Consider the following 22,538-nt stretch of genomic DNA (forward strand, 5'->3'; position numbering starts at 1 on the left):
GTGTGCTGTGGTACCTCAGAGTTGTTTTGATTTGCATTTCTCTAATCAATAGTGATTTAGAGCATTTTTTCATATAACTATAGATAGCTTTAATTTCTTCATCTGAGAACTGCCTGTTCATATCCTTTGACCATTTATCAATTGGGGAATGACTTGTATTCTTATAAATTTGATTTGGTTCTCTATATATTTTAGAAATGAGGCCCAGATTGGATGATTTTTAAAGTTCCTTCCAGCATTCTCTGTTCTAAGGTTGTTTCCAGCTTTGCCTTTCTCTGTTCTAAGGTATCTCCTGGTTCTGACCATCCATATTCTAAAGTCCTTCCAAGCTCTGATCCTGTCTAGTCTAAGGTCTCTCTCAATTCTGTCTTTCTTTCTTCTAATAGCCATCCTAGTTCTGACATTCTCTCTTTTTTTAAAGCCCCTTCTGGCTTTGACATTCTGTGTTCTAAGCACCCTCCCAGCTCTGACGTTCTCTGTTTTTAGGTCCCTTTTGCTATTTGGGCCCATAGGAATATGCTTGGGGAGCATAGTCTGAACAATCAGACAAAAGCCAGCTTTCCTGAACCATGGCCTGACATTAAAGCCCAGGGATTGGCTCCTCTGCCTTCAGCTCCATGTTCTGCTTCCCTTCCCAGAAGTCAGTGAGAGGAGCAGCTCCTGTTCCTGTTCACCGTATGGATTTTGCTTTGAATACTTCTTCCTGATAAAACTGGCCCCATGTAGGACAGAGACCGTTACCAGAGCCAGCCCTGGGTTTTTCATCTTTCTCTATACATGGTTTTTATGTCTGGTCCCTGAAGGCTGCTTGGGTAACATCTCCTACGGTGTCTCTGTTGTAGTATAAGTTCATAAGACTGTAAGGAGGATCTTATTGGCTTGTAGGGTTTTAGTGCTGGTAGGTCTTTCAGGCACAGGCTTCCCTGGAAGGAAGGAAGCCAGCATTTAATAAGCACCTACTATGTGCCAGGCACTATGTTAAGCGCTGGGGATACACATACAAGCAAAAAGAAATACAGTCCCTGCCTTCAAGGAGCTTACATTCTAACGGGGGAAGGCTATATACAAAAGGCATCTGAAAGTCAGGTTGGGAAGAGGAAAGGAAAGAAGGTAACTGGCCCAAGGGCATGGTTTTGAAGTCTGGAAAGTCAGGACCAGGGCCAAGAAGGGAATGAAGGCCGGCCTGGACCTCTCCATCAAATCAAGACTCCAAGAGGAAGTCACCAATGGGAGAGAAAGAAGGGCTATGTTGAGAAGTCCACAGCGGTGGTTAGATGTTCCAGGGCGAGGAGGCCCCAGGAACTGAGGGAAGTTCCAGGATGAGACAGCATGCTTTAGGAGTCTGTAAGCCAGGAATAGGATTTGGTCTTCTCTCCCCACCCTGCAGCCTGCCCTTCCCACCCAAGCTCCAGTTTTCCTTAAGGTTTCCGTGGATATCAAAGGCCATCTAGCTTAACCCACGCCTGAGCAGGGATCTTCTCAGAAGCAGGCCCAGCAAGTGAGAACTTTAAAAGCTGTGAGCTGGACTTGGAGTCAGGAGGTCTGGGGGCACGTCCCCTCTTAGATACTCACTTAGCAGCTGTGTCACCCTGGGCACGCTCCTTCTCTCTGTAGCTCAGTTTGCTTCTCTGCAGTACTTGTAGAACCCGCCTCCCAGAGCTGTAAGAAAAAGAACTGGAAAAGCTGGAAAGAGCTCAACGATTTCTTGGTAGTTATTATTACTGTGCAGCCTTGTTCTGCCCTCTGAGGCCAAGCTTTGTTGTTGTTGTTCAGTTGTTTTCAGTCATGCAGAACTCTTTACAACCCATTGGGGTTTTCTTGGCCGAGATTCTGGAGCGGTTTGCCATTTCCTTCTCCAGCTCATTTGACAGATGAGGAAACTGAGGCACACAGGGTGCCCAGAGTCAAACAGCTGGTAAATGTCTGAGGCTGGATTCAAACTCAGGCAGATGAGTCTTTCTGTTTCCAGGCCCAGTGCACTGCCCCTTTCTAAGGCTGTGCAGAACTAGTCTAATCCCCCTTCAAATGTCCCCCCTGAGCCTTTGCTTTTCCAAACTAAACATCCGCAGAGACTCCTCCCATACTCCTCCCCCAACCCAGGCCATACACAGTCCTGGTAGCCCCCTGATCATGGTCAAGTAGCAGCTTTTGCTCTTTCTGGTCCCCACCTTTTCCAGACCTCTTCCAAGACACTCTGCTCATCCTGTTGATCTTGGACAGCTTCCGTTCTTGCTCTTCCATACAGCCACTCCTTTCCCAAAGGAGCACAGCCAGAAGGCCCAGAGGAGCCCTATCCTGACTTGGGGATGTTCAGGAAGACATTCATCTGGGAAGTAAGGAAGATAGAGTTCTCTCCAGGGCAGTCTTTGACGTTTCCACAAGACAAGGTTAGGGGCCCACTGGAGGCTCAGGATGGTATCCCAAACATTGCTGGCTCCCAATCAAAATGAAATAGTGTGGGCTGGTTCTCTATTCCATTTATCCCAGGCTATGGAGGGGAATTGTTCTCCTCCCAGGCCCAGACTGAGGTCTGTTCATGCTTCCAAGGCCTTGGCAGTCCAGGTTTCAACCTTTGGAATGCAGCAAGGAACCCTTCCTACTTGGCCGGACAATTATTCATCTTTGTTTCCTGGAGCCCAATACCTAGATTTGGTGGAAAGGGCAAAACATTTCACCTCATCTCCACCCCTTGCCCCTTTTATTAGAAGATTCTTGGACATCACAACTAGCTGGCCTTTTCTTCCCTTGTTCTAACTAGTGTTTGCTTTGGCCCACAGAGCCTCTTGGAACTGAAATGCCTTGGTATCAATGAGAGGGGAACAGGAGACCCTGTGATTTCAGTAGCTTAGGCCCCATCTGCCTCCCTTTCTCACTTTTTCTTTAATCAGAAAAGTTTCTGGTGACTGTGGTACTATGGATGTAGCTTACCTAGATTTTAGCAAAGTTTGGGATAAAATATCTCACTATTTTGGGGAGAAGATGAGAGAGAGGTGGCTCAGATAACATAATCAGGTGGACTTAGAACTCGTTGGGTGGCTGGACTCAGAGTGGTTGTTCATGGTTCAGCATCAGTGTGGCAGGAGGTCTCTGCTGGAGGACTCCAGGGATCTGGGCTTGGCCCTGGGCTGTTAAGCTCTTTATCAATGACTTGGATAAAGACATAGATCAGGGACAGATTTCAGAGGGTCCATATACTTGGATGGGAAAAAACCCCTTTATATTTATTTTCACTAATCTCTAACTGAAATTTAGCATTTCCTTTGATTATGACTTAAAAAAAAAACCACATTGTTCTGAAAAGGGGTCCCTAGGTTTCCCTAGACTACCAAAGGGGTCATGACCTGAAGAAGGTTAAGAGCCGTCGGACTAGATGATCTGAGAGGATCGGGATCCAAAAGGATACCAAGAAGCATTGGTCTGGATCTAAAAAGTCAAATTCCCAAATACAACTTGGGGAAGGCATCACAACAGTGATTCTGAAAAGGATCTGGGGGTTTCAGTGGATTGCAAGCTCAGTAGGAGTTACCAGTGTGACGTGGTGGCCAAAGAGGTTCCTGTGTCCTTGGGCTGCAGCAGGAGAGGCAGAGCATCCAGAACGAGGGAGGTGATAGTGCCCTTGTCGGAAAGGCCTCATGTTGCTGGGCTGGAAATCGTCTAGAGGCGGGCATTCAAGGATCAGACTCTTTTGTCCCATGTGACCCCAGAGGGCAGAACCAGGAGTGATGGGTGGGAAGCCCCAAGTGCTCAGATGGCTGCTGAGGTCCCTTCCAGCTTCTTGCTGGACTGGTGGATGCCACTGCCCCTGACCAGAGAGCTGTTGTGGATCTAAATACAGCTGACTCAAGGGTTGGCCCTGATCCAGGCATGGGTACCCACTATTCTCTCAACAATTGTGAAGATGGGCCCCCCCCCATTCTTCTTTGAACTCCTCCAGCGATAATGGCCTGGGATACCAGAGACCACAGGAGGATAACTGCAGCCATCTTTGGACCCTGATGATGGGAAGTGAAAACGAAAGAAGAGAGACATGTTAGGAATTGGTCATCTTCAGGGCCATAATGTAAACTTCAATGTAACTCCTGGGGCTTCTTCCATCCTCGCCCCCACCAAAAAGCAAAATTCCATATTCAAGTCATGTGCATTCAAAACCATTGCTTATAAGCTCCCATCATTGTCTTTATTTTTCCTAGTCAGAAGACAGAGTTCAAAGCATACATATGTGATCAGGGCATATCGTCGAGGGAGGGGGGCACACCCGGAGGGACAGCTCACACATCTGATGTAGGGCTGTTGCTGTCATTAGGCTGTTCCTGCTGGGTCTACTCAGTGATGGCCTTGGGTAGCGTGCGGTCACTGCGAGTCTCTCCTTGTGGGTGGTGCTCTCTTGTTTCGTGGTCACTGCTAGATATTGTGTCATCGGGCATGCTATCACAGACTTTCTTTCTGCTCACTGATCCTAGGTTCAGCTGGGCTATGGACCTCTACCCCAGGGGACGAGGAGTTGGCTCTACCATATCTTTTCCTTAGAGAACAGGGGCTTTGACTGAAGGAGGGAAGTACTCTGCAGGTCCAGTATCAGGCTGGGGAAAACCATCAGCTGCTTATCTCCCTGTAAGGACAGTCTGTTCCCAGAGCTTGAGTTCAGCTTTCTGAGATTTTTCTCTCCAGAAGGAGAGTCTTTGTTTCCAGAGGCCAGGTTCTTTTGGAACACAAAATGTCCAATAAGTGAAATAAAGCTCCCAGGCATCTTATCTCTTTTTTAAACTTCCTCTGTCTGGGCTGAATCCCTGTCTTTTGTTGTGGGTAGATATAGATTCATAGGATTATACTATATAGGACACAGGATTATAGACATATAGATATAGATATATAGATCATCCTGCCCTTGCTTAATGGGATCACAGAGACCATCTAGGCCGGCTTTCCTATTTTAGAGATGAGAAAACTGAGGCCCAGGGAGGTTAAGTGACTTGGCCAAGGTCACATGGAGAGTAAGCATCAGAGGTGAGATTTGGTCCTAGACCCTGTAACTCCAGAGGCAGTGTTCTTTCCACTGTGCTATAATATCTGACTTAAGTCTAGAAATCCTCACCATCTCTTGGGCAAATGAAAGGTGGACAGGGAGTAAAACCAAAAACACCTCAGCTGAGTCCCCACTCAGGCATTATCCTCCACCTCAGTCTTTTGTTCCGAATTCTCGCTGTGTGTCTGTGGCTTTGAGGCACCCTATAGAAAGAAACTCAGTAGCACATAATTTCGGGGTGCTTCAGTCAGCAGGCACGTAGTCCAGATTATACCTAACCACAGAGTCACCTCTACAGCACCTCAGACAAGTGGTCATCCTGCACTTGCTTAACGGCCTCCATTGAAGCGGAGCCCATTCCTTCCTGAGGCCTACCTTGCTCTGCTTTTCTACAGCTCTAATTGCTATGAAGTTTTGCCTTGCCTTACTGGCATACTACACGGTCAGGCTCAGTTCTTTTTCATCTCCCTAGGAGTTAAAGCTTTCTTTTGATGAGAACATACATGGGAAGGTCAAAGCCCTGTTCCCCAGCCGAGGAACGCAGCAGGGACTTCCCCTTGGGGTTAGTTACAGGGGTGGGGAACCGGTGGCCTTGAGGCCACTTGTGGCCCTCTAGGTCCTCAAGTGTGGGCCTTTGACTGAATCCAAACTGGCTGCAGTTGAGGACCTAGATGGCCACATGTGGCCTCGAGGCCACAGATTCCCCACCCCTCAGTTAGTAGGACAAACCTAGGTGCCTTTTTAGGGAATTGGTCTTTTTAACCCTAGGGAGAAGAAGTATGTACTATCCTTATCTCCCTGGCAGTGAGAGAACAGCTTGGTGTAGTGAAAAGAACAACATTCATTTTGGAGTTGGAGGGTCTGAACTCAAGCCTCATCCCTGTCACTTCTACTGGTGTGACCTTGGGCTACTCATATTCTCTCAAAGCTTCAGGTTTTCTGTTTATGAAATGAGGATGATCATAGATAGGTCAGTGAGCTTGGCATTTCTTCTTGGCAGAATTGGAAAATGTAATGTTAATGGGATGGCTAATGAACGTCTAAAAAGGGAAGCAGTATTCATAGATGGGCTTCATCAAGAACATGTCAATGAGACCAGCCTCACCTCCTCTTTTGATAAGGCTACCAGAATGGTAGAGAAGGGGAGTTCTAGAGATACAGGGTATTTTTTATGTTTTGGCAAAGCATTTGGCAAAGTTCCTCATGCTACTGCTTTGGGCAAGATGGAGACATGTGGGCCATATAGTAGTCCAGTTAGGTGGATGCATATGCAGACAAATGGCCAGATCCAAATATGAGTCCAATGTCAAAGATCCAATGTCACTTTGGAAGGAAGTCTCCAGTGGAATGCCCTAGGGATCTATGCTTGGCCCTGGGCCTTTTTAACACTTTTGTCAGTGGCTTTGATAAAGTCATAGAAAGCATGCTTATCAAATTTGCAAGTGACTTAAAACTAAGAGGGATAGTTAACACATTGGCTGAAAGAGTATTAAGAAAGGTCTCAGGTCAGAATATTATGCCTAATCAAATAAGATGGAATTTACTAAGGAAAAATATCAAATTTTACACTTTGGTTAAAAAAAATCAACCTCACAAGTAAAAGGTGGTACGTTGTTCAGTCATGTCTGACTCTTTGTGACCCTTTTTGGAGTTTTCTTTGCAAAGGTACTGGAGCGGTTTGCCATTTCCCTTTCCAGCTCATTTGACAGATGAGGAAACTGAGGCAAACAGGGTGAAATGACTTGTCCAGGATCACACAACTAGTAAGTGTCTTGAGGCCAGATTTGAACTCATGAAGATGAATAAGTTCCTGACTTCAGGCCCAGCGTTCTATCCATTACACCACCTAGCTAATGGTATGCTTGTGGCTATATGGCAGGTGGTCTAAAAGAGACATAGGTCAACAGTATGGTGTAGGACAAGTGCTAATTTAAACCAATAAATGTTTATTATTAGCTAAAAATGCAAATTAAAATTTAGGTTGAATTGAGAGCAAGACTTGGAACGTGATAACTCGCTGTATGCTATCCAGGGCAGACCACATCTGCAGTATTATATTCCTTTTAGGGAGACCATTGATAAGCCCGAGAGCAGTATGGCCACCACCCTAATTCAAGCTCTCACCTGGACTATTGCAGTAGCTTCCTAATTAGTCTTTCCTCTTCCATTCTCAGCCTTCTCTAATCCACCCTCCACAGAGCTGCCAATTTTCCAGGCGATTTTCCTAAATCAAAAGTCTGATCATGTCACTCCCTTGCTCAAGAAGCTCCAGTGGCTCCCAATTGTCTCTAAGATAAAATACAAATTTCTCTTTTTAGATTGTTCCCAACCTGGAATACCTGTTGAGGTTTATGTTATATTACTCTCCTTTAAGGGTTAAAGCCAGCTACACTGGCTCATTTGGTGTTCCCTGTAAATGGTATTCCATCTCTTTTCTGTATACCTTTGCATAGGCAGGGCCTAGAATACATTCTCTGATCACTTCTGTGCCTTAAAATTCCTGACTTCCCTTGTACGCGAGGCCTATCTTGAGCTTCCCATTTGCTAGTGCCAGGAGCCTCCTTTCTCAATCCTCAAATGGCTCTGTGATGTCATTAATTCAGGTGTTTCTCTCCAGTGATGCAGATTGCAAATTATCCATGTGTACCCATTCTGTATGACTCATCCACATCCTCCTGAAAATCTGCCACAGTAGGCCATCCAGGGTGCTGAAGGCTTTGCTCAATCTTACTTGCCCCACATATTTAATCTGTTATTAACATTCTGTAATCTATAGTGTTCTTCTCCCTGATCTTCACCTCTTAATTTCTATAGCTTCCTTCAGGATTCTGCTCAAATATCACCTTCTCCAGGAGGCCTTTCTGATTCCCCCAGTGGTTAGTGCCTTTCCCTTCTCTCTCTTCTGTATTTATCTTGCATGTACTTATTTACATATGTTATCTACTCTTTTTGAATGTAAGCTCCTTGAGGGCAAGGATTGTTTTTGCTTTTTCTTTGTATCCCCTGTGCTTAGTAAAGTGCCTGCTTCTTGATTGATTGTTTTGATGTTGTTCTATCCATTTATGCTGTTACAGGTTTTGTGTATATTGGTTTTCCTAGTTCTGCCTACTTCAGTTTGCATCAGTTCATATAAATCCATGCTCCTCTGTATTTATCACATTCATCATTTCTTACAGTCTACTGATATTACATTATGTGCATGTACCTCAGTATGTTTAACCGTTCGGCAATTGGTAATTGTTTGTAGGTCTTTGCTACCACAAAAGTGCTGCTATAAATACTTTTTTTTGTGTATGAGGTCCCTGTTTTTGTCATTCACTTAATTGGGCTAAATGTCTAGTAGTTCAGTCTCTGGTTCAAAGGATATGGACATTTTAGATGCTTTTTTTTTTCATTTTCCCAAATGGCTCTTCAGAATGACTAGACTAATCTCTAAGTCTACCAACAATGCATTTGTGTACCTGGTTTTGCACAACCCCTCCAGCATTAACTATTCCTATCTTTTGTCTTCTTTGCCAGTTTGCTGAGTGTGAGATGACATTTTAGAGATGTTTTGATCTATTAGTCATTTGGAGAATTTTTTCAAGTGGTCGTTACTAATTTGCAATTCTTCTTTAGAGAAGTCATTTTTAAAAAGTGATACCTGCTATAACCTTCACAGACTAATAATCTTTGACATAAAATAGAAAAAAGATGAACTTCTTCCCTTGACTTTGCACCTAGCATCTGCATTCACTTGGGCTGATCCTGGGCCGTGAACTGGTGGAATGATCTGGCTGAATTTATCTGTTGTGGAGTGAACTTTGCTGGGGCAAAAAGTAAGAAATGAAACAGTCTTTGCCCTCCAGCAGCTTACGTGTCAGGGATGACAGGTAGCTTGGGGTCTGGATTGCTACACCGGCATTGTCTAGAGATTGAAAGAACCATTTCAGGCACATTAGGTGGGCTCCCTGTGAGGAATTTATGGGAAGGCATTGGCAGTCAGACAAAATTGGCAGATGGCTAGTGGGCACCCACATAGGTGTTATCATTGAAGTATCAAAGATATGGGGGTGTGGCTTAGCGGGGAGAAAGATTGGAAGCAGGGACAACAGTTAAAAGGTGATTGCAGTAGTCCAGACATCTGGTGGCTTAACTAAGTTTTGGCCTTAGCTTTTTCTCTATTTCCTTCTTACTCAGTTCTGAATCTTGGCCTTGGCTCTGTCCCTTGCTGTGAGCCTGACAGGCCCTATTTGGATGTTGTTGATGGTGCTGGTGGCAGGCCTCCTTCAAGATCTTTGGTGCTCTGTGGCCCAGGGGCTGCTCTGGTCCTTCCTCTTGCCAGGTGGCCTGGGCGCTGGGTAGCCTGGGTGCTATGCTGCCTGCTGTGCCTTGAGTGGCACTGCCTGGGCTCTATAATTGCCCAGTGCCTCCTGTGCCCCCTGTCTGGGTTCTGGGTGCTGATCCAGCCCTGTCTGCTGCTCTGCCTTTCAGCTGAGCTGCCTGGGGGCTGCTCTGCCTTATCTTCTACTCTTGCTCTGGCCTCTATCTTCTGCAGTCAGAACTCCTGTAGGATTCTTGGGGTGTTTTGTATAGTCTTGGACTGGATAAAGGAGATTAGAGCTGTTTTTCTTTGGTTTTCAATATCATCGTTCCTTCTGGTATATTTTTAGGGCATTACTGGGCTGTTTGGGGTGGATTTGGGTTCTTCTAGCTCCTAATCCACCATTATCTTCCCCTAATTTCCATCAGCACTTCTCAATGACTATATTTGTATAGCTAATCCCCAGATCTAGATATCTAGCCTTCATCTCTCTCCTGAGCTACAATTCCATCTTATCAGCTGCCCATCAGACATTTCCAGCTGGATGATCTGAAGGCATTTCAAACACAACACATCCTTCCAAATCCTCCCTCTTTGTACTTCCCTATTTGTGTTGAGGGCACCGTAATCCATGGCTTGCATTGCGCCCCGTCCCTCCCCTCAGAGGCCATCGCTGTACTTTGGTGCCCCATCACCTCTCATGGCCTCCTCATTGGTCTCCCTTCCTCTCTCTTCAGATGGTAGGAGATTTAGGCCTTCTCTAATCTATTTTCCATACAACTGCCAGTATTCCTAAAACACAGAACTGACCACAGCACTCTTCTGCTCAAAACATTCTATTGTTTCCAGGATTGAATGCAAACTCTCTTATGTTAGGGTTGGAAGGTACCTTAGAGATCATTGACTCCAAATCTCTTCTTTTATAGAGGAGGAACCTTGAGCTAGAGAGAAGTGACTTGATTAGGGTGACACAGGTAGGATCATAGGAGTCAGACCTAGCAGGGGCCTTAGAGGTCATCCATTTCAGTCCTCTTATTTTGCGAGAATCAACTGGGGCCCAAAGAGGTTGCAGTTGAATCTAGATTGCTCCTTGAATTCAGAGATCACCAGGTCACATAGGTAGTAAGTAGCAGAGCTGGGGTTCAAATGTGGGCCCTCCAAGGCCAAATCCGTTGCCTCTCTCCACCACCAACACACTCCCCTCTATGATGAGAGTGCCTCAGACACTCTCTGCCGTGGGTTGGCTTCCTGATTGGGTGAGAAAGGACCAGGATTGGGCTTCATTCAGGGAGCCAGGTAGGAAAGCCTCAAATTCAGCTTGGATGTGCACTGGAAAGAAGATGCTACTCCGCTGGTGGAGCAGAAGGAACCAAATAATCCCTGATGGGCTGAGACAGATCTCTGAATCCAAGGAGCCATACAGGTTCAAGTTAGGAAGGTCTGTGAGACTAGAATTTGAATTCAGAGGTCAGAGAAATGAAGTGAGCAGTAAAAGATGACATTCTGATGTGCTGAGGGCAGGTCCCCCCAGCCAGCTCTGAGATGAGGAGCTGATAAATACAGAAGCTAGTGGCAGATCAGGGAGGTAAAAAGCAAGCAGCCTAATAAAGTGTTTAGTCACACATCTTGGATATAAGGGGGCATTTCAGCAGCAATTTTCTAAGTGCCTACTGTGTGCAAATCTTCCATGAATGTACTTCCCAGCTTGGGGCCTCTCTGCTGGGCTGGGCTGTCTGGGCCCTAGCCGCCCACACCTGTTTGTCCTTTGGCCCCAAGTTGCTGTGTGATGAGGTCACCTCCCAGCTGGACTCAGAGAACTTGGAATGGCCCATTAGAATCTCTTCCCTATATTCTGCTTGTCATCATAGGCTCATGTGTGCTGGAGTAGAAAGAATGCTGGACATGAACTGTATTTGAATGCCAGATCCTCTCTTAACAGGCTCTGGGACACTTCAACTTTCTGAGCCTCAGTTTCCTCATCTGTAAAATTAGGATAATTCCATTTGTACTACTGACCGTATAGAGTTGTTATTATGAAAGCACATTATAAACCTTCAAGTACTAGAGGACTGTGAGGTATGTGTATGTTCGTGTGTGTGCATGTATATATTCATGTGTGTATGCATATATGTGCATGTGTGTTCAGACCTGGGATTTCACTGGTGTAGGGAACTCCTGGTGAGAAAACTGGGACCAATGTAGGTGATCCTCTGCTCCGCAGTCACAGGCTTGGAGACTTGCTTGGAGCCCTGAAGGGTTAGGGGAGGGGAAGCCCAGGGTCCCACCATCCAGATGGCTCCCACTTGGCTCCCACTTGGCATTCGCTCCCAATTCTTGCTGTCTCTGAGGCCTGCCCTTTAGCCACCATGGTTCACTGCCCCCTTTGAATCTTCTTTCACAACTTTCTTTTTTTTTATTGTGAACTCACCAAATATCACCAAACATGAGCATTTCAGTATCTGAAGAACAGAACAAGAGGATTGCATAGGGATCTGTGAACCTCTATTACATACTACCTGGGATTGTGACCAATGCAGATTAAAGTGAATTTGCCCTTGTTGCCCTGTTTGTCTGTCACCCACAGAATTTCCTTGTGTTCTTTTTTTTTCCTTTTTGTTGAGACAGTTGGGGTTAAGTGACTTGCCCAGGGTCACACAGCTAGTAAGTGTCATGTATCTGAGGCCAGATTTGAACTCAGGTCCTCCTGACTCTAAGGCAGATCTCTATCCATTGCCCTACCTAGCTGCCCCCCTTGTCTTCTTGTCAGTATATTTTTCTAGAGTTTCTCATGGATGTGCTTTTCATTGTTACTCCTGCTCCCCTGCCCAATTCTTGCCCCCTTGGAAGAAAGCCATCCCTCAGCAGGAGAGCATTCACTGGCCCTGTGGAAAAAGAGATGTCTCATGCTGCCCCTCTGACACAGGAAGTGCTTCATCAGTAATCCACGTGGAGTCTTGATTGGGCATTGCCTCTCTGAATCTTTAATAATGAATGATAATCATAATGGCCAAGAGCCTTCTAGGATGGAACTGTCACCCAGAGCTGTCCTGAAGAATACGTGATTCAGAGGCAGTGGGCCTGTATTCTAATCCTAGGATCTAAATCTGCCACTGGCTTTTTACATGGTTTTAGGCAAATCAGTTTCCCTCTCTGGGCCTCAATTTCCTTCTCTGTAAAAGACTAGATAAACTTTAAGATCCTATGTCCCTGTGTCCTTTAGGAGCAAAGGATCCTAAATTTCGAGTGAGAAGTGACTTTAGAAGCCATCAATTCCAACTTCTTCATCTTACAGATGAGGAAACTGAGAGAGATTGTGACTTGCCCAAGTTCACTGAGTGGGACTTGAGTGCAGGTCTTTCTGATGCCAAGGCCAACAGTGTATCCCCTATACCACCTCTTCCTTTTTGTACATTAGATAATGAGGGAGATGGAAGAATAAGGAAGCCCTCATCCCTGGCCTCAAACGCTTAGCAAACTTTAAAATGCTGTGTCAGTGTTAAAGGGAGTAGGACATGGTGGTGCGGGATCCCCATGGCCAAAGCCAGCAAGAAGTCCACAAGCATTTATTATGTGCCAGGCACCGTGCTAAGCTGTGGGGCTATAAAGAAATACAGAAAGCCTCCAGGCTGCGGTCACTGTTGTGGTATTCAGGCCTCTGAGGCTCATGTCACTCACTGGCAAAGCAGTTTCAGTGATCATCAAAGTAGCACTTAATATTTTTCTAAAGCACTTTTCTCACAAGTGCCGTGCGAGATAGGTAGTAGATTTAATATTATCTCCATTTTGAACATGAGGAAACTGAGGCTGGGAGAGGGGAAGTGATTTCCCCGGAATCACCCAATGAATTCACCTCAGGCATGATAGGAAATCGAGCTGGAAGGGACAGAGGAGGAAATGGAAGCTGTGGAGTCATGCTACCTAAGTGGGAAGCCTGGCTTTGCTAATTACTGCCCACGTGACCTTGGGCAACTTGTTTTACTTTCTCTGGGTCTTAGTTACCTTAACTCTTATAGATGATCTTGGGGAGGCTGTGAGGGAACAGGTTGCTGTTCAGTCATTTCAGTCGTGTCCGACTCTTGCTGACTCCATTTGGCATTTCCTTAGCAGAGATGCTGGAGTGGTTTGCCATTTCCTTCTCCAGCTCATTTTACAGTTGGGGAAACTGAGGCAAACAGGGTGAAGTGACTTGCCCAAGGTCACATAGCTAAGCAAGTGTCTGAGGCCAGATTTGTCTTCCTGACTGTAGTCCTGACACTATATCCACTGTATCACCTACCTGCCCACCCTGGTCAGATGACCTGGGTTCAAATCCTGTTTATGATACTTAGTACCTGTGTGAACTTGGGCAAACCACTTAACCTTTGTGGGCCTCAGTTTGCTTATGTATAAAATGATGAGGTTGGATTTGATGGCCTCTAAGGACCTTCCTAGAGTCAGAGCTCTGATCCTCTGTGCTCTAAGAGCCTTTCCGGCCCTAAAATCTCTATTTCTACGAGCATAGGACTCGAAATTCAGTGTTCTTACCACTGTGCTGCACAGTTAGGGGTTGAGGTTGGTAGGGGGGGAAGGGAAATGTAAGGGGGGATTTTGCATTATGTGAGCAGGCTGGTAGCTTCCAGAAATCTATCTGCAAGGGTGAATTAAAGTAATTTGAAAATGATGTTCTTCCAGTGAGTTGGCCAGGGCTGGTTCCTAGAAACCGGGGCATGCCTCTGACAGGAAGCAGGCTTCAGGACTGGTCACCGTGGAGTCCATTTCCAGTAGCAGCTCTCTCTGGTTGGTCCTCCTGAGCCTGCTGTGATCTGACACACAAGGTTTCAGATGACACCAGACTCCCCCCCCTCCATCCCCCTTGAAGGCAGCAGGGGTCTTTAAGAGGTTTCTGCATTCTGGGCCCCCTAGAGAGTTTGGCTTCCTTGCCCTGGAAAGCTTCTCAGGGATGGAGACTGGAGGCATGGGCTGCAAAGAACAGTTGAGCTGTGGCTGCCACATCCTCCAGGCGGAGGCAAGAAGGGAGGGCTGTCCGTGGGTGGCCAATAACAGGTGACCCTTTAGGCACAGCAGGAGGTGTGTGTGGGGGGCTGTGCTGGGGACATTGAATCATGCAAAGGCAATGGAAACACTGTGTGCCAACGCTAATTCCCCAGAAATTGTGGCGATAGGCCGGCTCCTTAGCACGTAACTTATGGTATTTATAAGAACAGTAGTGAGTAATGGCATATGAAACAGTTTATCTGATGCAGCAAGACCAGTGGTAGACAGACAGTGAGGCTGAGTTTTCCTTTTGTCCATGAGGGACTCAGGGCTGAACATCTTTGTTTTTTATTTAGCTTTGCTCCAGAGTCAGCGTCCTGGGTGGGAAGGGCCCAAAGCCAAAATAAGACCAGCCAGAGGGCATTCTAAACAAGTGCCTCTTTCCCATAGTCCTGGATCTCTATCCCTCTTTCCGTAGATCTGTTTTGGCTAAAGACCAAATGCTTGCTAATGTTCACAACAAGGAAGAGCCATCAGCAGATTCACAAATTATGGTTCTGTTTATGCTTCTGTTCTTAGGACTAATTATTTGTTCATTTTGGTTGGACCTTGAGAAGAGATGTCAACATGTTGAACCTAGCTTCCGTAATTCATAGATTTAGAGCTGGAAGAGACTAGAGATTATAATTTATGAAGGGGTTAAGCGACTCATCCAGAGATCACACAGAGCTGAGATTTTAATCCAGGTCCTGTGACTCCACGTATGGCACTTTTGCTACTGTGCTTCATTGTGGGAAATGGAAGACTTGTGAAGTGCAAGGATATTTGTGGTCCAGGTCTCATACTTTCATCTCAGTCTCAGAAGGCAGTTAGCTACAAGGAAGAGGCTGTCCCGAACACTATCTCTGTTACAGGTGTTTCCTAGTTAACACAAGACACTTAGAAAGTACAAAAATACTATGCCAGTTCTGACTGGGTTCAAGACTGTCTTTTGTAAATCATGAACTTTGAAGATAGATGTGGAAACAGAAACACATTTCATAAACATGAACATACTAATTGTTCTTCTTTGCTGTGGATATCAGCTTATGCTGGATCTTCTCACAAGGCTAACCTTTCCATATGTACCCTTGATCCCATTTCCTCTAGCAAATTGCTCCTCCCCCATTGCCTCCTTTCTCATTTAAATCTTCAATCTTTCCCTTTCTTTCTACTTGCTCCTTCCGTGCCACCTACAACCATACTCAGGTCTCTTTCCTTAAAAAAAAAACCAAAACATTCACTTGACCCTACCATCCCCTCAAGCCATCCTTCTCTATATCTTCTCCCTTTCACAGCCAAACTCCTAGAAAATACTGTCTCCTCAGTAATGCACTGTTGGTGGAATTGTGAACTAGTCCAGCCATTTGGAGAACAGTTTGGAACTATACTCATACCACTTCTACGTCTGTACCCTAAAGAGATTAAAGAAAAGGGAAAAGGACCCACATGTACAAAAGTATTTATAGCAGCTCTTTTTGTGGTGGCAAAGAATTGGAAATGGAGAGGATACCCATCAATTGGGGGGTGGCTGAACAAGTTATGGTATATGATTGTGATGGAATACTTTTGTGCTATAAGAAATGATGAGCAGGTGGACTTCAGAAAAATCTTATATGAACTGATGCAAAGTGAAGTGAGCAGAACCAGGAGAACAGTGTACACAGTGACAGTAATATTGTAAGGATGAGCAACTGTGAAAGACTTAGCTACTCTGATCAAGACAGTGATCCAAGACAATTCCTAAGGACCCATGATAAAAGATGCTATCCACCTCCAGAGAGAGAACTAATGAACTCTGAATGCAGATCGAAACATACTTTTTAAACTTAATTTATTCTTATTGTTCTATTTTGTTTCTATTTCCTTTCGCAACACGGCTAATATGGAATACATTTTGCCTGACCTCACATGTATAATTGAAATCAAATTGCTTGTCTTCTTAAGGAGGGGGAGAGAATTTGGAACTCAGAATTTAAAAAATGATTGTTATTTTTTTACATGTAATTGGGAAATATTTGATGAAATCAATAACAATATTTTTTTAAATAAAAAAGAAAATAATGTCTCTTCTAATTGCCTCCATTTCTTCTCGTCTTACCCACTTCCCAGTCTGGCTTCCAACCTCATCACTCAATTGAAGCTGCTATCTCTAAAAGTACTAGAAGTTTCTTGATTTCCAAATCTGATGGCTTTTTCTCAATCCTCTTGAGAATCTCTTGAGCAGCATTTGAAATTGTCGAACATCTCGTACTCCTTGATACTCTCTCTTCTCTGAGTTTTCATGCCACTGCTCTCTCCTAGTTTTCCTCCTGCCTGTTTTACTGCTCCTTCTCAGTCTTCTTGGCTGATATCTGTCAGTATGCCCTGGGGCTCGATCCTGAACCCTCTTATCTTTTCCCGCCACACTCTTTTCTGGTGACCTCGTAGGTTCCCATGGGCTTAATTATCTTCTCCGTGCGGATGATCCTCATATTTTTATAACTAGCCCTCTGGCTAGTCTCTGTCTTGAGCTCCAACCAATCTGTCTGTTGATCATCAGCGATCATTTATTAGGCACCGGTTATGGGCCAGGCACTGTGCTAGGTGCTGAGGTTGCTGTCGAGGAGTTTACATTCTATTGGGAGGAGACAACATGGAGATATTTTAGGGGAAGGCATCTCGAAAAGCCTCCTAGAGAAGATGGTACTTGGACTGACTCCTGAATGAAACAAGGGATTTGAAAAGGCAGAGGTGAGGGAGGAGGGCACTAGATGGATCGGAGGCAGCCAGTGTAAATGCACAGAGATGGTAGATAGAGTGTTTCATGAGGAACAACAAAGCTAGTTAGCCTGGATTGTAGGCCCCATGAAGTGGAGTGATGTATGATAAAGCTGGAGAGGTGGGTTGGAGTCAGCTTGTGAAGAAGAGCTTTAAAGAGCAAGCAGAGGAATATGTATTTGATCCCAGAGGTAATAGAGAACCACTGAAGTTTATTGAGTAGGGAGGTGACATGATCAAACCTATGCTTTAGTTAAGTCCCTTTGGCAGCTATATGAAAGATAGATTAGAGTTGAGAGAGACTTGAGGCGGGGGCACCAGATAAGAGGCTTTTAAAATCATCCAGGCAAGAGGTGATGAGGGCCTGAATTAAGTTGTGGCCTTATGAATAGAGAGAAGGGGATGAGAAATTGTGGAGGAAGAACTGAAAAGGTTTGCAAACCGATTGGATACATGGTGTGAGTGAGAGCAGAATGGAGGATATAATCAAACTTGTGAAAGTGGTTTACTTGAGGGAGAAGAAGAACAATAATAAGTTAGGTTTTCAGAACACTTTACATATATTATCTGATCCTGGCTATTATTATGATGGTGTTTTCTATAGAAATAACTCCAAGCCCACATTGACAACTGGATGACCCAGAGGTGTCTCAAACTCAACATGTCTGAAACAGAACTGATTGTCTTGTCTCCCAAACCTTTCCCTCTTCACAATGCCCCCATTACTGTTGAGGGCACAGGGCGTAGAGCCAGAAGATCTGACTTCTAGTCCTGGCTCTGCCATGAGTTGTGTGAGTGAAATGCAAGGTAGGTAAGTCAGTTAATCAACAAGCATTTATTAAGCACCTACCACATACAAGGCGTTGTGCCAAGTGCTGGGGAATACAAATAAAAGCAAAAGATAGCCCCTGCCCTCAAGGAGCTCACAGTCTGTTGAGGTAGGGAGCAGCACACAAACATCCATGTACAGACAAGATATGTACAGGATAAACTGGAGATAATCAACAGAGGAAACAGACTAGAATTAAAGGAGTTCGGGAAAGGCTTTCTGTAGAAGGTGTCAGACACCTTTCAGCGCCTCAGTTTCCTATTCCATCTCACAGGGTTGTTGTGAAGATCCAATGAAATAATATACACGAAATGCTTTGTAAACTGTCAAACACACACTGTTAAAAGCTATTGTTACATTAATGCGTTGTCCTTCTTGTGTAGGGTTTGGCATCTTAAAAGAAGACGCAGAGAAAGGGTCATTCTTAAGCTGAAGGAATGACTTGCCAAGGGTGGAAGTTGATTGGGGTATGTTTCTCATTGCCATGTAGACAACTTGTGTACTCAGCCTGTGCGTTAGGCCAGTCCTGCCTGACCTATTTTCTAAGTTCAGGTCTACCACCCTTTGAAAGGTTATTTTTGTGTGATTGCATAGGTTTTTTTTCTCTTCTATATGTGATAGAACTGAAGAAGGTTCTGAGGTTCTGTACCCAACATTGATAAAACTGTAATGAGTATACTCTGGCCCCAGTCTCTCAGGGCCAGGCAAGCTATATCTCCCCTCAAGGTTCCAAATACCCTGAGGGGCTGGTGGATCTCTCCTCTCTACTGCCCTTGGCTCAAGCCCCCACCAACTGGGTTCACCCCGTTTGTGAACAAGTCAGTAACTAGCACCCCAGGTCTATTTAACCACTTAACATCATGTAGCTTTTATAAAGGAATATTTACTTCACAGATATAGTAAAAAAACAGAAACATTATCCCCAACTTCTTGAGAATGTAATTCTCTACCCACCCACACACACACTTTGGCCTCAGGAGGTAAGGTAGAAATAGACTCACAATTTACCTCACATTGGTCCGACCAAGTTCTCATGCCAAAGTGGTATTGTTGCCAGATACTGCTAGGCTGGGGTCCCAAAGGTCACTCCAGTTCCTCAAGGCCCTGCTCCTGGGCTGGCTGCAACACTTGGCCTGGATTCCTGTAGCTTTTGAAATTCCCAAGGTTGGAGACTCCATTCACTGCACCTAGAGCAGAAAGGAGTGAACAAAAACGCCAAGGACCCAGGTCTATTTCTTCCTATGGTATGTTTTTTTGGGGGGGCTAGGTAACTGGGTCACACAGCTAGTAAGTGTCAAGTGTCTGAGGCCAGATTTGAACTCAGGTCCTCCTGATTCCAAGGCTGGAGCTCTATCCACTAAGTCACCTAGCTGCCCCCCTCCCATTTTTTTTTTGCTTTTTGGGTGAGGCAGTTGGGGTTAAGTGACTTGCCCAGAGTCACACAGCTAGTAAATATCAAGTGTCTAAGGTCGGATTTGAACTCAGATCCTCCTGACTCCAAGACCATGGAGCTCTATCTACTGCGCCACCTTGCTGTCCCTGAGGTCTATTTCTTGGGGCTCACATGGCCTCGGCAGGGATGGCCCCCAAGGGCCGCCTTCTTATAGCCTGGCTCTCTCATTAGAAGCCATGAGTGAAGGAGTCACCTTGCTCCTCCAGACACAGAGATGACCAAAGCTTACTCAGGCTCTTTTGAAGACATTGACAGTTCTGGCGATACTGCCAGTGGATACAGGCTCCTCCCAACCATATGGTAGGCCACCTGGAACCAGTTCTAGATGTCTACACATACACCTCCCTCACACATCATCACAATTCTCCTGGAAGCAGCTCCATAGTGTCCTCCATGGGGAGACGCCACATTAACAAGCTGATGTTATGTGCACATATGCCAGACCCCCATCACATAATCGAAAGACTGCAAAAGTCACTCTGCCCTGCTCTGACCACATCGGAACATTGTGTTCACTTCTAGGGGTCATAGTCTAGAAAGGACTTTGACAAAGAAGGACTACCTACCTCCATGATGAGGAGCTTGGAGACCATGCCATGTGAAGATCAGTTGGAGGAACTGGACGTGTTGAAAATGGGCATTGCCTCAACTGCCTTGCATGCATTTTGTATTTATTCCATTAATAGTTATTTTCTATATACTTATATATGTACGCATTGTCTCCCCCATCAGAATATAAGCCCTTCAAGAGCAGGGACTGGCATTGTTCTCGGCACGTAGTGGGTGCTTAATCAATTTCTGATTGATGCTTAGCCTTGGAAAAGAAGAAATACAGGAAAGACATGACAGTTGTCTTCAAGTATTCAAAAGACTGTCATCAAGAGGAAGGATTCGACTCATTCTTTGGCTTCAGAAGACAAAACTAAGAGCAACCAGGGGGCAGCTTCAGAGAGACAGATTTGGGATCAATGGCAGAAAAAAATAATTCAGGAGTTTTCCAAAAGTGAGATGGGCTGCTCTGGGAGGTAGTGAGTTCCCTATCAGAGGTAGTCTTAAAGAGAAGGCTAACTAATCACTTGTCTGGGATATCATAGAGGACATTTCTGCTGAGAGTTCTTTGGGCCTCAGTTTTCTCATCTGTAAAATGAGAAGATTGGATTAGGTGGCCTCTAAGTTCCCTTTCAGCTCTAAATCTATCATCTCATGATCCTAAATACCTTCTGAGTCCTCTCCAAGTCATGAGATTCTCTGATTCCTTCCACAATTGGGGAGGGCCAGGGCGATATACTGGAAAGAACACTGTATCAGTAGCTATTCCCTGACACTAATTAGCTGTGTGATTTTGAACAAGTCACTTCCCTTCTCTGGGCTTCAGTTACCATCTCTTTAAATTGAGGGGGTTGGACTAAATGATTTTTAAGGTCCTTTCCCATTCTGACATTCTTTTGGTTCTATGGGGCTTCACCAACTTCTCAACTAGGGGCTGGACACGCTTGCTCTGTGTCACCTGATAGCAACACTGCTGTAGCTCTCAGAATCAGTTTGAAAACAGAAGGTAAATTAAACCCATATGCTTCCCCCAAAGGCAAAACCATATTCCTCCTGTTACCTTAAATGCCTGATTTTCATAAACCACTTTTTTCCTGTGAAAATTAATACCACATTTAAGTAAGATAAGGTCACATGTTATTTAGTCCCCTTGCCAATGTCAGAATGAGGCTGATTTATAGTGGAAAGCAAAGACTGGGAGAGAAACTATTTGATGGAATGGAACGGGACTCCCCTGGCCAGCGAGCTGCCTTCTGGGACAGGGCAATGGCCCCAAAGCCATCGTTCCAAATCAGGCTATATTGGATGCAATCCCTCATTCTGAGGGCTGGGATGTCTCTTCTTTGTGGAATTGTCTCTGGACTGCCTTCCAGACAGATGGATTGAAACTGAAAGGGTGTGAATATTGTGGAGGAATCCAGATGAATATGATATTCTAGGATTTAGAGTTGGAAGGGACCTTGGAGATCATCCAGTCCAACATCCCCATTTTACAGATAGGGAAACTGAGGGGGGGGCAATGACTTGTCCAAGTTCACATAGCTAGTAAATAGCAGAGCTGGGATTTAAACTCAGGTCTTATTTCATATCTAATGCCTTAGAAGGCAGCTCAGCCTAACTGTACCTTCTCTTCCTCCTGCCCTACTCTAAACCCAGTTAGCGCCTGACATGGTGGACAGTGCCAGTATTCCTCAGTTTCCTTTTAAGGCAACAGAAAGGGTACATGATTGGTACCATGCATACGTGGTTAAAAAAAAAAAGATGCCATACTAATCAAGGTCAGGATTTCAGGGAATAGAGACAAAATTCATCTTGAGAGTAAACAGACCATTTTAGTGAACATACAAGAAAGACAGAAGATGTTTACGTCTATCTCAGTGCCATGCCTGGGTCCCTACTGTGGCCTGGTTCAACGAAATGAACTGTGTGTGTGATTGCAACCTGTGCAGACAATGGAATGGGTCTAGAGGCAGGGCAATTTAACGCTGAACTAAGGAAAAGGAGCCAAGGTCTCACACCAATGCACCAGCACGGGGTGAGCAGGCCCCAGGTGTCCTTGAATACACCAGTGGTAAGGCTAAACTTGAGGCTCGGCAGAATCCTTTGGAGGGAGCGCTCTCATGGAGAGTCATCAGTCTCTGCAGCTGTCTATCTGCATGTCCCTCCTTTCCCTCTGGGTGTCAAATATAACCTATGTGCACCAGATGTGTGCATCTGGGTAACAAATTGTCCTTTACCCATCGGTCTGCTTCCTGTCATCCTTGACTCCCTTGGCATATCCTAATGATTTCTTTAGGTTCAGTGTACATTTATTAAGCACTTGCCGCATACAAAGCTCTCGGTTTGACTTCTATTCTTGGATGCAGTTGTCATGTGTTCATTCAGCCCCTGTGCTCTCTACTCATAGAAGGCTTCTGCTTTTCTCCCTCTGGTCCATCAGTGTCCTATTTTCTGTTCCATTTTTGGCCAAGGTGCAAAGTGCTGTATCCAGGTGGCCAGAGCAGTGAAAGGCTCATGTGGGGTTGCTGTGGGAACTATTGAAAGATCATTTAGTTTATAGGAGTGATAGGACTCTGGAACTGGAAGGGACCTTAAAGATAATACAGTT

The sequence above is a fragment of the Phascolarctos cinereus genome, unplaced genomic scaffold (assembly GCF_003287225.1).
Source record: "Phascolarctos cinereus isolate Bilbo 61053 unplaced genomic scaffold, phaCin_HiC Scaffold_8;HRSCAF=390, whole genome shotgun sequence".
NCBI classification, from domain to species: domain Eukaryota; kingdom Metazoa; phylum Chordata; class Mammalia; order Diprotodontia; family Phascolarctidae; genus Phascolarctos; species Phascolarctos cinereus.